Source organism: Mugil cephalus, chromosome 4, assembly GCF_022458985.1.
Source record: "Mugil cephalus isolate CIBA_MC_2020 chromosome 4, CIBA_Mcephalus_1.1, whole genome shotgun sequence".
Lineage (NCBI taxonomy): Eukaryota > Metazoa > Chordata > Actinopteri > Mugiliformes > Mugilidae > Mugil > Mugil cephalus.
In genome coordinates, this window is record NC_061773.1 from 15,218,982 (window position 1) to 15,235,026 (window position 16,045).

General features: G+C 40.4%; 1 protein-coding gene across 2 annotated transcripts in view; it reads right to left on the bottom strand.

Moving 5' to 3' along the window:
• The window catches only part of ip6k1 (inositol hexakisphosphate kinase 1), a 29,355-nt gene extending 14,754 nt beyond the window's left edge, over nt 1-14,601 (bottom strand). The window contains exons 1-2 of one of the 2 annotated variants that reach the window (XM_047584052.1): nt 14,408-14,601; nt 1,169-1,416 (exon numbers count right to left, since the gene is read on the bottom strand). The gene's annotated coding sequence lies outside the window, so the exon portion shown is untranslated. Of the gene's footprint in view, nt 1-1,168; nt 1,417-14,005; nt 14,363-14,407 lie in introns of those variants that run through there. The other variant, XM_047584053.1, reaches the window with a different exon arrangement.
• Nucleotides 14,602-16,045: the final 1,444 nt, after the last annotated feature.

Below are 16,045 nucleotides of genomic sequence, written 5' to 3' on the forward strand. Positions count from 1 at the left end.
TAAACACCACCTAATAAAAAGGGGTGACCTGTAGGAAAATGAGTTTCCTTACCTCATTCATTCAGGACAAAAATAGACAACCACTTTTATAAACGATAACCAGAAAAGACAAAAACACCTTCACGGATGTCAGTTTATTAGTAGTGAGAGCCTTTAAAATACTTTGTCCATGCAGCTGTTAACTAAATGACAAACTAAATAGTAAGACTACTGAAGAAACTAATAATATGAGTACACTAGTCATTAATGTATCAGCATGTGGTTAATTATTGATTATTAATGCGATCATATTGAGCTGTGTGGAGTTAAGTATATGTCCTCAATAATCCTGGTGTCTTTATTTACCTTATCACTGTAGATTTTTCTGTAACTATCACAGCTTTGTCTCTAAAATAACATCAGTGTGGATATGAATAAATAAATAAGAATGAATAAATAAATTTTAAAGCTCTGCTCCCTACAACAAACAGCTGTTCATAGTTCTGATCCAGCAGTATGTAAAGATCCATTGGAGACGGCACTTATAAGACTCTACTCCGCCCCATGTGATGGTGGTTTACATACTGAGATCAGATCTCAAGCGCTGACTGAGGACGCATGTACAGAGGAATTTTAATAGCAGGTGTGCCCACAGGTACTTAAAGCTGGACACTTGGGTTTGGGTTTCCAAGTTCGGATGTTAATGCAGGGTCTGAATGGGACCTATGAGGAGACGATAAATGGGAGCAACTAATACAGTTGCAGTGCAAGAAATATGCAAGAGGTTTACCAAGTCAAATGTTTGGAACGTCCACTAGGCGCAAAGAGATGGACAACGAGCAACTTGCTTTGTATATGAATGGGATTTAACTCAAGATATTTGACGGTCATTTTCTCTTCATCTGCTTCCGTCAGCCTCAGTCAGCCAAATGTACCTTGACTTCTTCACAGTCACGTTAATCCAAATTTGATCTTTAATTTAATGTGGATTTTAAATTTGTCAGAGATTTTTACTAAATTTGATATATATTACTTTTTTTACTTAATTTTTATGTAAGTAAAAAATATAATTTAAAATATTTTATATATAGTCAAAGGAAAATATGTAAAAACCTTCGGTGAGGTCAAAGGAAGTCAAAATAACAGGTGAGGACATCGACATCCAGTTGATGGAATAACTCCGACTTACCCTGGGCATGGGCTCTGGTGTGCAGTGACGGGGAGGAGGGGGCACAGGGCACCACGGGCTGCTGGGAGCGCACGCCGGCCCCGGGGGGAGGCGGCGCCAGACCGAAAAACCACCTCGCAAAGCCTCCAATCAGAGTGCTCCAATCCACCGCCGGCAGCACTGACACCAAATCGGGACGGGGGGCTGGGTAGTAGAGACGGGGAGATGGCAGGAAAAGCAGGGTGTCAGTTCGGTAGGATCACCACTCCCTGCAGAGACAGAAAAGTTCAATGGTTTAATTTATGTTGAAAGACGCGTCCATTATTTATTATTTTGACAATAAAAACTGTAAAAAGAAAGAGACCTTACACTCTATAATTTTTCACCTCAAATGTTAAATGCATTAATGCACCTTTAACCTGACCAGTACTGATTTGTGTTAATGATTTAGAAACAAATGGTACGTCTGTGGTATGTCCAAAAAACAAAACTGGAACAAAGGCAACTGGACTTGTTGGGTTTCTTGACGTCCAGACTTAACCCGCTCACACAGTTTGTCTGGAGTCTCTCCATTGGGAACCAAAATAGTTCTGGGCAGGACTTTATGTGGTGATGGACAGAGGAGCAACAGCGACGTTGTCATACATGTTATCTGAGCACTGTGGTTTTGAATTAGTTTACAATGGATCTGACTGTTTGAGGGACTATCTAGCTGATGCAGAGGTATTTCTTGTCTATATTGGTAGAAACACATGACTTCAAGAAACCCAACAAGCCCTTGTTTTTAGTTATGTTTTGTTGGATAAACAAAAATATTGTAGAATGGGAGCAACTGTTCGAGAAGACAAGTTCTTGGGGAGGAAATCCCTGACACACTCTGCTGCATTACTTCAAGCAATCACTAATACTCTTATTAACAACAGCTCCAATCAACTGCATCTGTATTGGTCAACCTTCACCTTGTAAAAATAACACCAACAGTTGACATTGAATGTATTAGCAAGTGAGCTTTCACCGCTCTCTCTCAAACACACATATTTAATTCCCTCTGCAGCTCAATGAGGAAGGTCACAAAAAGTCCTGCTAATGACTAACTAAAAAACTTGTTGTTTTCTGTCACAAACTTTAGGTAAGAGCACAGTCAAAATCCCAATAATTAATTAACAACAAATGTGTCCTTCATTGTGTTCTGCTCTCAGATGCTTTTTGCTGATGACATGAAACTATTCTAAATTGTAAAATACACCATGATTTAGGTTTATTTTCCTTTCACAAATACCAATGAGGAACACAATGAAATCAAAGCCTGTCTATTGTTGAAGAACATGTGCAAAAAAAAAAAAAAAATAGCAAAACAAACAACAATTACGAGCGATTAGCATGTGAAACAATCTCAGTGGAGATGAAACCAATGAATGCCAGATTTGTTTTTGAATTACCACATCAAACGGACAAAAGTAACGGAGCTTATTTCTAACATTTAGTCCGGTGGATGTCATGTAAATCACCCTGCATCAATGTGTGACCTCTGTAAAGCTTTTGTGAACGATCTCAGTGTGAAATGCAGCTGTGTTATCGATCTGTTAAAGGGAGCATCCACCTACTACTGGAACTAGGGCTGTCACAATATCAGGTTTTCACTTCACGATTATCATGGACAAAAAATGTCACCATAACGGTTCTATCACGATATCAACGAAAATGTAAATAACAATGACAAAATCCAGGAAATGCATCATTCATTTTATATCGTTTTCTCCCGTTTGGGAGATGAATTACACTCAAAATAACAGTAGAAAACAGGGGCAGATAAAAGACAGACACTGTGTTCAAGTGGCATTGGATCCTTTCCACGATATTATCATATGCTAATTTTTAATACCATGATTGTTGTCAATACTGTTATACTGCGACAGCCCTAACTCGAACGTTAACAGAAATCTGCCGGGTTTTATAGGTCTATATGTGCGGAGACAAACCGCTGGGAAGCAGCGCTGCAATGCTAACCATTAGCCTCTGCTCTAGAGTATTTATTGAGCTCCGGTGTGAAACACAACAGATGAGGACACAACGATGTGTCCCAGCATCTGACCACCAACCAACAATCAAACAAATCCCTGGAATAGTCTGAACACTAATGTTGTTGTCTCTTGGTTTTGAATTTCGAAAGCCGGGAGACCCTCTCTGTTGTGCTAATGTGGTGGGTTGTTTTATTTTAGTAAGTGTGCAACTACCTGTGTCTTCGTTTTGTTGGTCATTTTCAGCATTCGTGGCAGTAGAAGCTACACGAACTGGACATGGATGTTTACACTGCAATGTGGCTTTGGGGCTGCAATGCCTCGACGTCAACATATCAACATATTCTATGCAAATACGTCGACAGGTCACAGTGTTTACTTCTAAAGTGAGGAAATTCATCAAATAGAGACACTCAGATTCTTGAAAGACAGTTGACATTGTTTATCCTTTTATCCAGTTGAGAGCAGTAATATGAGCAGTAAAACTACTCCCAACTGCAACTGAGCCACTGAATATTTAGACTATAACAGTGAATTTATTTGTTCTTTGTCTGATGGTTGGTTGGTGGTCAGAGACTGTGAGTTATGTTTGTATGTATACAAGTTGTAAGCGCATTGTTTCTGCACATATCAACAAATAAAATTAACCAGGTAGATTTCCATGAATGTCAGGCTCTAAAGCAACCTTTAGCAGTGGTTAGCATCACAGCATGAAGGTTGTGGGATCCAAGCTGCTGGTCTGCTGGGATCTTTATGGAGTTTCCTAGCATTTGCTGTGTTTCCTTTATCATAGACAGTGTTAAGTAAATGTGAGTATGAATAGTGAACATCTACTACATGATATTACAAATGCATTTCTAATCACCATCAGCACAAGTTGCTAAATCAAACTCAATATAACCTCATTAATGACAGTATTGTAAAGACATCTTTCCTAATTACACTTAATAAATCTGAACTTTTGACAAATGGTATCGTTTGGTAAATCGTCCATGTGTGAAATGGGTTCTTCACTCATACAATTTGTGCTCAAACATGTCATTATCATGTTTGAACAAACCGAAACTAATCGATTTGTCGACTATCCGAAAAAATAATCATTTGTTGCATCGCAACGTGTTCCTGTAAATTTACGTAATAGGTCGACAAGTGGCCGGAGCCCTACAACAGAATAACACCAACAGCTTTGGAGTAACGTGTTCAACGAACCACCACACCCCAAAGCTACCCCACAATGACTCATCACTTGCCTGAAGACAAGAGAGGAAGACTGGAAGTAATGAAAGAAGAACAAGACATTAATGATGCCTGTCTGTGTGTGGCAAACAGGCATCTGGTCAGTGTCAGAGCTGTGGTGGGGCACGATGCTCGCTCGTATCATCACAATCTGAGCTTCAAATTAAGGAGTAAAAAACACAGTGTGCATAACACAACGACAATCACAGCGGCCATAATATTTGATTTCATTTGGTTTTGTTTTGTTCTGTTATCGGATTTGGTATCGATCACGGTGAAATTTAAGTAGCACTGTCGTCAGCTCATATATTTCTGGTAATATTTCTGTGTTCTGCATCAGTTGCAGAACATACAAATGCATTTCTTTTATGACCCTGTGTGTGGATTATCACTGTAATGGTCAGTTATTTAAGCACTTTGTCACTAAAATAATGGAAATAAGCATTTTGATGAGCACTTGACTATTTTGGACATTTTACTGAATAAACAGTTAAACTGTAGGTTAATCAAGAATGATTTTGTTTAATTAAAGATAGGCTCCTTACTTGAACAGCTCATAATATGCAATAATAAATGATTGGGATTAGATTGGGCAAAAAATTCCCATCCGACATTGAATCAGAAAATCCTCTTATCAATTTTTTAAGTTCATGCCATTTGCTGCATCCAAATTTTGCTCCAAAGCAGAGACCACTGTCAGATAAAGGTAAATACTGAACAAATATCAGAAATATCTGTTTTATTTTAAACTGAAACTGTTTAACAAGATTTCTTTGAATGAAATTAATCAAATTAGATTCAGATTAAAATAAGTAGCAATATCCAGTCGTATTATTGTGACTTTACCAGTAAGGTTTGCTAGGAGTAATTGTTGAGATAAGACACCTCTTTATTTATCACACAGTGGGGAACATTGCAGCAGAAACTTAATATAAAACAAACATTTTACTCCTCACTGTGTTAAACTTATAAACAACCAACACACAAACAAACCGAGCTACTCACAAGAGAAGCTGCAAACGCCAGACGCTTCCTGACAATGAGGAAAAACTCAAACCTCCAAACATGTCATCAAGGTAAGAAATGACTCCGAGCGCTGAGTTCCTGTCGCACAAAATCCTGCACTCGCACTGGGCCCCACACGAATGGCTGCTCGGCAGACATCACAAATTTAACCGCGGTGGAAATTCAACATGCAGGAGTCAGACCTCAAGTCACAATCCAACCTTGACCAAGCCTCGGTTGCATGCCGCGGCTCACGCACACAAACCGAGTGTAAACAAGGTTTCCCCACGAGCAACGAGTTCTAAAGTTAGAAGAAAACTGTAAACACCAGGGCACATCTGCGCTGCAATCAGTGAAGTCACCCTGAAGATCCACATTCTCCTGCACTTGACAGCCCAACACTGTGAGATCTGTCCACTGAGAAGCAGATGTATACAATCACTGGACAGTAAAAACATTATAACAGTTCTGCACTAAATCTGGTCTTCACAGAGGTTCAGGATTATTAAAACATCAGATGTTTTACAGCGTAGAAAAGGGTAAGCAGACCGATTCTGGTGTTCCTTTAGTTTAAATAACTGAGAGAGCTGTTGATTCAACTACACTTTCGTTCTGGAGGCTGTAGTGTGCGGGGCTTTTAAACTGACACTTGTGCCTAATATTTTGACACTGCAGTCAGCGGGCTGCACAAAAAACTTTACTGTTTAACTGAATCCAGTTAAACAGCACCACAAACTACATCCTCCAAAGTTGGTGTGAATTCTTGCATCAGTATCTGAAGATTTTGTGTTAATTTTAGTTGGTGCATTTTTTGTCAATATAAAATAAAGTCAGAGTTTGAACGACAGTAAATCTAGCACATCCCTCAAAGCTGCATGATTATTTAACCATCTCATTTCCCTTTAAAGTCCTAAACTGACCGAATAGTTACAGTCCCTGAATACTGTTGAAGTGTTTGGCAGTTGTGTTGATGGGTTCATGCGGTTTAACGCCTTTACATTCAGCTCTGAGGAGTTTTCTTCTTGCGAGGCCACCTGACGCTGGCCGGGATCAGAATGGTCCATTTGTTGGTAGTAGGAAAAGAAAGTTGCAGACGGTGTTTCCTTTGGGCAAACATTGAACTTTGTGTTTGTGTTATCTGTCAATCAAACTAATCAGTTGCTCCTTTGGTCGCTGCCTCCAAGTTCAGACAAGTTCAACACAGTTCGCCCGAGTCACATCTCCGTTTTTCTCCAATCATTGCTACAACTCTGTGAATTTCATTAACATTCACGGTCTCTCTCTCTCTCTGTGCCCTTGCGGACTCAACATGTGATGATGGGTTTTGTACTTTGTATGTATTTCACACCCGAAGAATGTAGTTCTTTGTATTTAGAGTCCTGAAAAAAAAATGCAAAGGGAAACTTGTAACAGTGTGTTCAAGCTACATTCAAATCTTCAGCAGCAAAAGAGCAACAAGCTGCAATTCATTTTTAAGGGAAGCTGGTAACATGCGTTGGACACTTGTTGCCGTGTGATCGGTGAGAAGCGCGACTTGAAGATTAAACAGTCGATCTCAGCTCTGGGTCGTTGACTTGTTGCGGTGATCAGCTCTCTGATAGCGGATCTACACGTGTTTGCTGTGAATTCGTGGCAGTGTCCTGTATCCACTGTGTGATGCAAAGGGCTGGGAATAGGCCAGAGAAGGTCAAAGTCAAGGGCAGCTCACCTCCTACTCCTCTACTTTATGCACCTCGGTGTCACTCAGCTCGGTGGAACAGATGTGGATTTCTCCTACACACCTGGAGCCTGAATGACCGAGCATCAAACTGACCGCAGGAGTCAGTCCACAGTCCAAACAAACAAGCAGACAAACAACTCAGTCTCTAATTGCCCCTCTACTGTCGTTCCAGGTGTGTTGAAGAACGCGAGCAGCCAGCCAATCAGCTTAGAGGATCTGTGTGAGCATGGCTTACATCATCAGCTCTTGGCTCCCTACGGCTCGACAACATCAACAGACAGATTAAGACGCTATTTATGACCGACTGGCCATGAGTGTGTTCTTACTTTTATGAGGGCGCGGGGACATAAGCAGTGCGGAATAATAACATTGTGATGCCATGTTTTCCTTGGGCCCCACAACCTTTCTGAGTATTAAAACCCATTTAGACTTTTAGGGTGTGTTATTTATTATTTGTTAGGAATGTTCCGATCGATCCAGCCATTTATGAAATGATCAGTTGGGGATCAGGCGTCAATTAAGCCTAATGTTTTTGTAATTATTTATTTTAGGTCATCCATTAACCTTCTGTTTCAATGGCGGTTAGATAGCATGAAAGATGACACCAATCCCAGAAGAAGAAGAAGAAGAAGAAGAAGAAGAAGAAGAAGAAGAAGAAGAAGAAGCGAAACCGCATGACTAAACATGTCTGAACATCTTTGTAAAATGAGGTCAGTCAGAGAGTAATTAGTAAACTGTTCAATGTGGGCGTCTGGTGACTTGATTCACCACCTCCAAAAAAAAAATCCCACGACTGAACCGCAACCGAAGCAACAACAACAAGCAATGAACGTTTAAAGTTTCCCGGAGACGGTGTTGAGGAAATACACAATCGAACTGACATAAACAAAGAGCGGTTACTGTCACTGCAGCAAGATTTAACAGTTGATGCGATGATACAAGAAATACAAAAAGGCCCGTTCTCTGGCTCTGGATGACCAGAACATTCCTAGTCGGAGGAGTGGAGAGCACAGGTTTTCTGGAGCTAAGGTACGAGCTGCCCTCTCCACACGGCATTAACTTTGACAGAACTATTTATTGGACTGAATCCAGTCGCATTCAGCAGAGCACAAGGAAAACAAGAGAAGCTTTTATGAATCGGCAGGGGGCACATTTTGTTCATTTAAGATAGAATCCGGACATGGATCTGTAAATACTCAATAATAAAAGATCGGGATGAGATCAAAGAGCAAAATACTTGGTTATGGTTAAAGTGAGGGGCGAATGAAAGCATTATGTCAAAGAAACGCCCTCACAAAGACAGAAGCACACGTTTGTGTGTGTGTGTGTGAGAGAGAGTGAATCCTGTACTTAAGTCATTGAGAGATGAGAGAGCCAATTACAAACTTCCAGGAATACCTGAGTAAGTGAATAGTAAGTGAGTAGTTTGGCACCGGGTTGTTTCGGTGTTGAATGTTAAGAGTTAATTGGCCGCTTTGCCGAGCAGAGAACACGCATTTCTGTACTTCTTGTGTACTTCATAACATCAATTATTAAAACTTGCTGCAAAGACAATAACTGCTCTCTATTTATGCCACGGTGATCAAGTGAAGTAATTACAGAGTACGGCAGGTTTGTACTATGTTCCTGATCACTTCATTCTGAGTATGCCAATCAGAGTCACTATTCGATTTTTGTTCATTTCATTTGTTTTGTTATTTGTTTTTTTTGCACATTTAGTAAATAAACTACATTTCCTGGTGATTCATGGCTTTCAAAGGCCTTTCATTTACTGTAATCTCCTAGATTAGCTGTGCAAGTGTATTAAGCTTACAATAGGCTTAAAATTAAATCCAGTGTATGTTTGTAAAATGCACTAAGAAAAGAAAATTAGTAGTGGAGTCTTCTTCATTGAGCAAAAAAAGTAGCTCTGTGGTTTATAGTTTAACTTATAACACATGTTTGGTCTGTTTAGTCCCCCCCCCTTCACAAAACCCAAACTAAATAAATCAGCATTAAAAGGATTCATGAATTAGTAGAGATTTTAGCCAGTCCTAGTCAATTAGATTAGTTTATTTAGTCAATAAAATAGTCAAACACATGACAAAATGTCAGCACAGGTCCACATCTTAAATGTCACTAGTATGGTTTGCCTCAGAAACAGCAAATGCTCGAACACAAAAGGCAGTAAACATCTAATGACACAAATTTACTTGATGCATTTATGGATTACTTCCCTAAATCAATCCATCCTGTCCTTTTCTGCCACACCAATCACTTGTCTGTGCTCCGTTCACCACATGTTATTCCACAGTAAGGTTACTCCATGCGCTTATAAACCACAACCGCACCTGCTTCACCAGCATTAAAATCATCTGGGTTAATCGGATTATGATCGGTCAGACGTCAACCGCATCGACATGTTTGGACAGACCACGGTCATCGTCTACACTCCACAGAAGTGTCTCAAAGACGTGACCTGATCTAGGCGACGGGTTGTAACAGTTTAGGCTGTTTGATGGAGCAATGTTGCATCTTAACAGAAACAGGGTGTTTGTTTCATCAAGTTCTGTCCACTTTCTGAAGACACTTATGACCGGGGCAAATACTTTTTTAAGCCGCACTGTCTGATAAGTCTGAAGATTAGTCCAGATCTTCTGATCTGATTACCACCGGACGATAATATCACCTGTTATCGCCCTACGAAGCCGTTGGTCGAGCTGGTCGGGCTATTTTGTTTGACCTCACGAAAACTAAACCCAGACACTGCCGACCAGGAAACACAAGTATGAGCTCCTATAAACAGTCTGAGGATACTGACACACCAAGCTGAAGTACATCCTTGTTACAGTTACATGGAATCTTTTTACAAACCAGTGTGTATTTAACACAGTTCGGAAAGAAACAACCAAATGTCTAACGTGGACAGTAAAGTTATTCCAAAATATAGTTAGCAGTTACAAAAAATAAACTTCTTTATCTTTTATACTGTAGCTCACAATAACAACAGCAAGACCAAAACACGCATGTTTCATGTCCACTGAAGGAAACTGAAGGAAATCTACATGAATAACTTGTTTATTAGTTTCCATCTTCAGTTTCAGACTCAGGAGCAAGACAAATGTTCCAGCTAAATAAAAACAGCATCAAGACGTCACTATCAACACCCTCATCGTAATGCCCTATCTCAGCTGCCTGGGTGTGTTTTACTGCTGAGTGGTTGATCAGTGTAGTGTAGCAGAACCAGGCTAAACAATGCTAAATATGGGATGATGGCTGCTACTGCTGACACAACTCCAGTCACCCTGGGAATCATAAAAATACCAAGAAACTCTAACGCAGTGTGCAGCAGACTCAGGGCGGCAAAAGGACCAACAGGGATTCAAGTGTAATCAAGGTAATCAATCAGTGTGGGATCAATAATGGTAACAGCAAAAAGAAAGTGATGGGACGTAGTGAAGGAAAGGAGGCGACCATTAAGGAACAGGAAACAGAGGAAGGAAAGAAAATTATCATAAAAGAGAGAAGACAGTCAAGATGGGAGGTCAGAGGAAGCAATTAAACAAAGTATTGGATATAATGATAATGACATGAGGAGGTTTTGTGGTAACGGAGTCACCAGTTTAGGGAATCAAGATCCAGCTTTTGTCACAGCATCGTGCAGCCGTGAGGGGGGGCGAACCCAAAAAAAACATCTGTCAGTTTCAAAAATCACAAAATACAACAGGGAAAAACACAAAAACAAACACGCACAGCTGCTGCTCATGTCAACAGCTGCCGAGCGACAAAAACACACACACACACGAGAACTATATGTCCTGTAACAACATTTGCCTCGGCTGAGACGACACCTCACGACCTGAGACTCCCGGGTTACCGCGGCAACCAGAAGTCACGTAGTCGCCCTGCATGCCTCGAGGTTTAGGTCAAAGCTGGTCGGCGCAAGTGTAAACGGATTTCTACTACGGACAAGATGGGAGTCCAGTTTAACCCCTGCTGCAGTGGTATCAATAATAAATATACAGTTGAATTAATTTATTATTATTATTATTAATTTATGTTCTGGACTGTGTTAGAATTACCAACGCACCTAATAAATTGAACGCTGGGTCGAAGAAGAGTTTCTGCTGCTGTTGTAGAGAAACTGCCGACAAATAAACCGCTGAGTTGTACACAGATAGTTTAGTTTAGTTATATTATTTAAGACACTAAGACTAAGGCTGGTTAGTGTCTGACATTATTTCTAAGCAGTAATACTTATTTATGTCGTACTGTCACCTGATTTCTGATTACCATGTTGTTTCCCAGGGCCGCACAGTGAAATCTTTTCAGCTTCGGCTTGTTTTTATAACAACAGTCCAGCTGAGTCTTGTTTACATTCTGTGAAAGAGGCCGCATCATGTGGATAATATGTTTTTCTACATACTCATGAAATGATAAATAGTAATAAATAAAGAGACTTGTTATTACTGCTGAAATATGCAACTCAATATATCAGTATATGTAGCTATTTTGCATATAACAACATGTATGTCAAAAAAATGAACCACATGATGATATGAAGAAATATGTTATATTAAGAAATTTTATTTGTGTAAGAACATGGCACTTAACTAGACAACCCTCAATGTCACTCTACTTCAGGAAAGTGGTCATATATGTCGCACGCAACCTCCAAATGTGGTCTGAGGTCATATCACTCAAATGTGTCCGGGGTGTGGTCACACCTTTACTTGGAGCTGGTCACTTGTGACAGATCATTCAAACACCCACGTCTGAACACGGCCAGAGAATTGTGACAAACATAACATTTGCCACGGATTGAAGAATAAATAGTACACAAAAGAAAGGTGGCATGAAAAAAACACAACACACAACTTAAATAAACTTAAAGATGCAACTTCTAAAATATTTCTGCACTGTAATTTGTATATGTACTGTATATCTGTGAAAACTTACAGATATACTGGTCAGGCTCTGGTATTGGGTTCAGCATTAATATTTTTAATCAATAACCAATCACCACAACACTCCACTCACCAGTCCAGCTGATATTTCAGAGTTACTGCCTTCATAACTTTTGCCAGGAAAGTTTTTCTCAGCAACCGACCCCGTGGCTATTCACAGCTCTGACACCTGCTATCTAGTAACCATCCACAAAAGCAAGTACAGCAACAAGCACCGCCTACACCTGATATCAAAACCGTCAAATCAGTACCCTTGATGTCTCAAAATATGTCCGGGAAAGCAGAAATCCCTTCTGACTTTCACACACAAACACCAGCATTGCTGATGATAATGATCTCAGGTTAAATCCTCGTTTAACACGCTCACAAAACGGGCGTCAGACGCTGGTTAGTCCCTGTCAACCACAAAACCAGGCAAGTTTGTTCCATAAACATCACCACTACCACAAATCATTAAACTACACTGAATGCAACCATATTTGCTACAGAGAAATGTCGGCTTTAGGTTTACAAAAATTCAATCCTTTAAGTGTTTTTCACTAAATTAAAAGCATCTTTGCAGCTTTGCATGTAAGGCCATAAAAGAGTGAAACAAACATTTTCTCCTTTCCCACTTTCTAATGTAATATGTCTCTGTTACAGAGCTACACAGCTTTCTTTGATTTAAAAACACTTCTCACTGTTGTGTTGTATATTTCATTTTATTAATATTTCATTAAATATATTGGTGTTTTTTGAGCATATCAACAACGGTATTCATCCATTAGAATTCATTTGAATACTTAATTTCGGCTTTTGTACTTACAGTTATCCTGTGTGGTTGTATATATCAATAACCGTCTACAGTCACTACACAGTTAAAGCTCCACTTGTACATCCCACCTGTTAATGTTCTGTTTATATATCCCCTCGTGTTTTCTGTGAGAAGCGGTTGGAGTAGTGAAAGTAATCTAGTGGTATCTGCAGGAGCAGATATTGTCTGTCGCACAGTAGGACTGGGAGAAACAATATTTCACTCCTCAGTACGCCCTCATTCACATATTGTGGACGTATCAACAATAAATCTTGAATTATAGCTGACAAAATCACACAATACTTCTTAATATTAGTGAGTGTATACTTATCAATAATGGAGAAAATTAGAGGCAACAAAATATAGTTTTCCTCTTAACTTTCAAATACAAATACTGCACATGAGATACCTCTTTGCTTCTTTGTTATAATATAATACTTACATTTACACGTGTAGCAATACAAGCTTGTGAATGTAAAGCAACACAATGTTTCATGCATAATAAGGTCACAGTAAGGTATAATTTTGGTGCATGCTGTATACATGAAAAAGGTCTCTACTCAATCAATATAAACTGAACATTAAAGCAAATACATTCGTGTTCACTAGTGAATCTAACGAACTGTCAAAAGGAGTGATGTTGATGTCGCAAATTTCCCCAAACTGGGGCTAAATTATCAAGTAATAATCCTGTAACAACAACACTGATCATACGTATGGTGTGTATCGTGTTTCTGTAGAAATACCTGGACACACGCACAGAGAAAAAAACGTAGGAAAAAAAATAACCTCTCTTTTCATCTGTTATCTAGCCAACATCACCACAGACAGGTTGTTTACAGGAGGATCTTAAGCAGTACACAAAAACATTCACATCTTCTGCAAAGACACCAGTCACACGGAAGTGAGTCCGCGTATTAGCTCATGATAATGATAAAGCAGAGTAACAACAAATAAACTTAGCAGGCAGCCAGGCCATCATCAAAGACATTATTAACACAAACCTGGTCAAGGCTAATCCCCCACAACATGTCATGATAATCTGACACTCGGAAGTCTGGATACAAGGAACAGCAACCTCCGTTGAGATTATATTTACACCGAGCTGGCTTCCAGAGAATTAAACTTTTAGAGACCCACCTCTTAATGCTGAAAACGGCAGCAGCCCAGTCTCCGGTGATACCCTGCGTGTGCCAACGTTTCTAGACCCGGGCGGGTACCATGTTATTTAGCCTTAGCTGTCAAGACTGGCCGGCTTCTTGACCTTAGCCTGACAACATGCTAACTAGCCAGCTAGGTTCATTTATAATCCGCTCCGAATCAAAAATAAACCCGCACATCGTTTCATGTCATCTTTAAATCTCCCCTCCTCTTCGTTAGCAGCGGCTCCGCAATCGGTCTATAGCGGAAACCCGACTAACCCGAGTCTTTATTTGCCGTTTAAATTAGCCTAGCATGCTAAGGCTAGCTGGCTAACGTCACGGTTTACCGTTACGCAGTGTCTCCGCTTAAAGGCACGGAGCTGTCACGATAACTACACACCTTCGGGACTGTAGTGCAGACACCAGGGAGACTGTCGGAGGTCACGGCGGATGTGTCTCAGAGAGTAAAGAGGATCATGGATGTCGGCCCCAGGCACCTAGAGTAGTTAACGGCGAAGAAAAACAACATCCAGGAGGCTAACGTCATTACAGCCGAGCTAACCCGCAGCCAGTTTAAACCTGGCGCCACCTACAGACCACAGATGGAACTGCACAATTTACTCATGTTTTCATCTGGATAAATTTCATTTCACCAAGTATCCAAACATACAAGCACCCTGACTCCGGATTGGCATTATTTTCAGTGTACTCAAATAATGTACATGTATAATACAGTAAGAAAATGTTTTAAAAGGTGATCTGTTATATAAGATAAAAGTGGCAATGTTTACAGTGCGAAGTACATTATATTGCCAAAAGTACTCCCCACTCTTTCCAGATAACTGAAATTAGGCATCCCATTCACTTCCATGGCCACAGCTGTATAAAATCAAGCACCTAGGCTTGTGGACGGCTTTTACAAACATTTGTTAAAGAGTGGGTCACTCTCAGCATCTCAGTGAATTCCAGCGTGGTACTGTGATAGTTCAGTTGTAACATTTCCTTGCTACTAAATATTCCACAGTCAACTGTCAGTGGTTTCATAACAAAATGGAAGCGAATGGGAACAACAGCAACTCAGCCACAATGTGGCAGGCTAAAACTGGGCATAGGGCACAGTGTTTGCCAATCTTCAGAGTCGCTGCAGACCTTTAAACTTCATATGGCCTTCAGATTAGCTCAAGAACAGTGTGTAGAGAGCTTCAGGGAATGTGTTTGGCATCTGGCTGAGCATCTGCATCTAAGTCAAACATCACCAAGTGCAATGCAAGGCGTCAGAAGTAGTGGTGTAAAGCATGCCGCCTCTGGACTCTAGGGCAGTGGAGATGTTCTCTGAAGTGACAAATCACGCTTCTCCATCTGGTAATCTGATGGACCGATCTGGTTTTGGAGGTGACCAGGAGAACAGTACTTGTCTGACTGCACTGTGCCAAGTGTGAAGTTTGGTGGTAGGGGGATTATGGTGTGGTGTTGTTTTTCAGGAGCTGGGCTTGGCCCCTTAGTTTCAGCAAAAGGAACTCTGAATGCTTCGGCATAACAAGAGATTTTGGACAATTCCATGCTACCAACTTTGCAGGGACAGTTTGGGGATGGCCTCTTCCTGTTCCAGCATGACTGTGCACCAGTGCATAAAGCAAGGTCGATAAAGACATGGATAAGTGAGTTCAGTGTGAAGAACTTGACTGACCTGCATAGAGTCCTGACCTCAACCTGATAGAACATCTTTAGGATGAATTGGAACAAAGACTACGAGCCAGATTCCTTGTCCAACACCAGTGTCTGACCTCACAAATGTGCTTCTGGAAGAATGGTCATAAATTTGCATAAACACACTCCTAACTTGTGGAAAGCCTTCTAAGAAGAGTTGGAGCTGTTATAACTGCAAAAGGTGGGTCGATGTCATATTAAACCCTGTGGATTAAGAATGGGATGTCAGTTAAGTTCATACGTGTGTAAATGCAGGTGAGCGAATACTTTTGGCTATATAGTGTATTTGTATGTTTGCATTGATTAAAACAAAAAGAGCAGAGCATTGCAA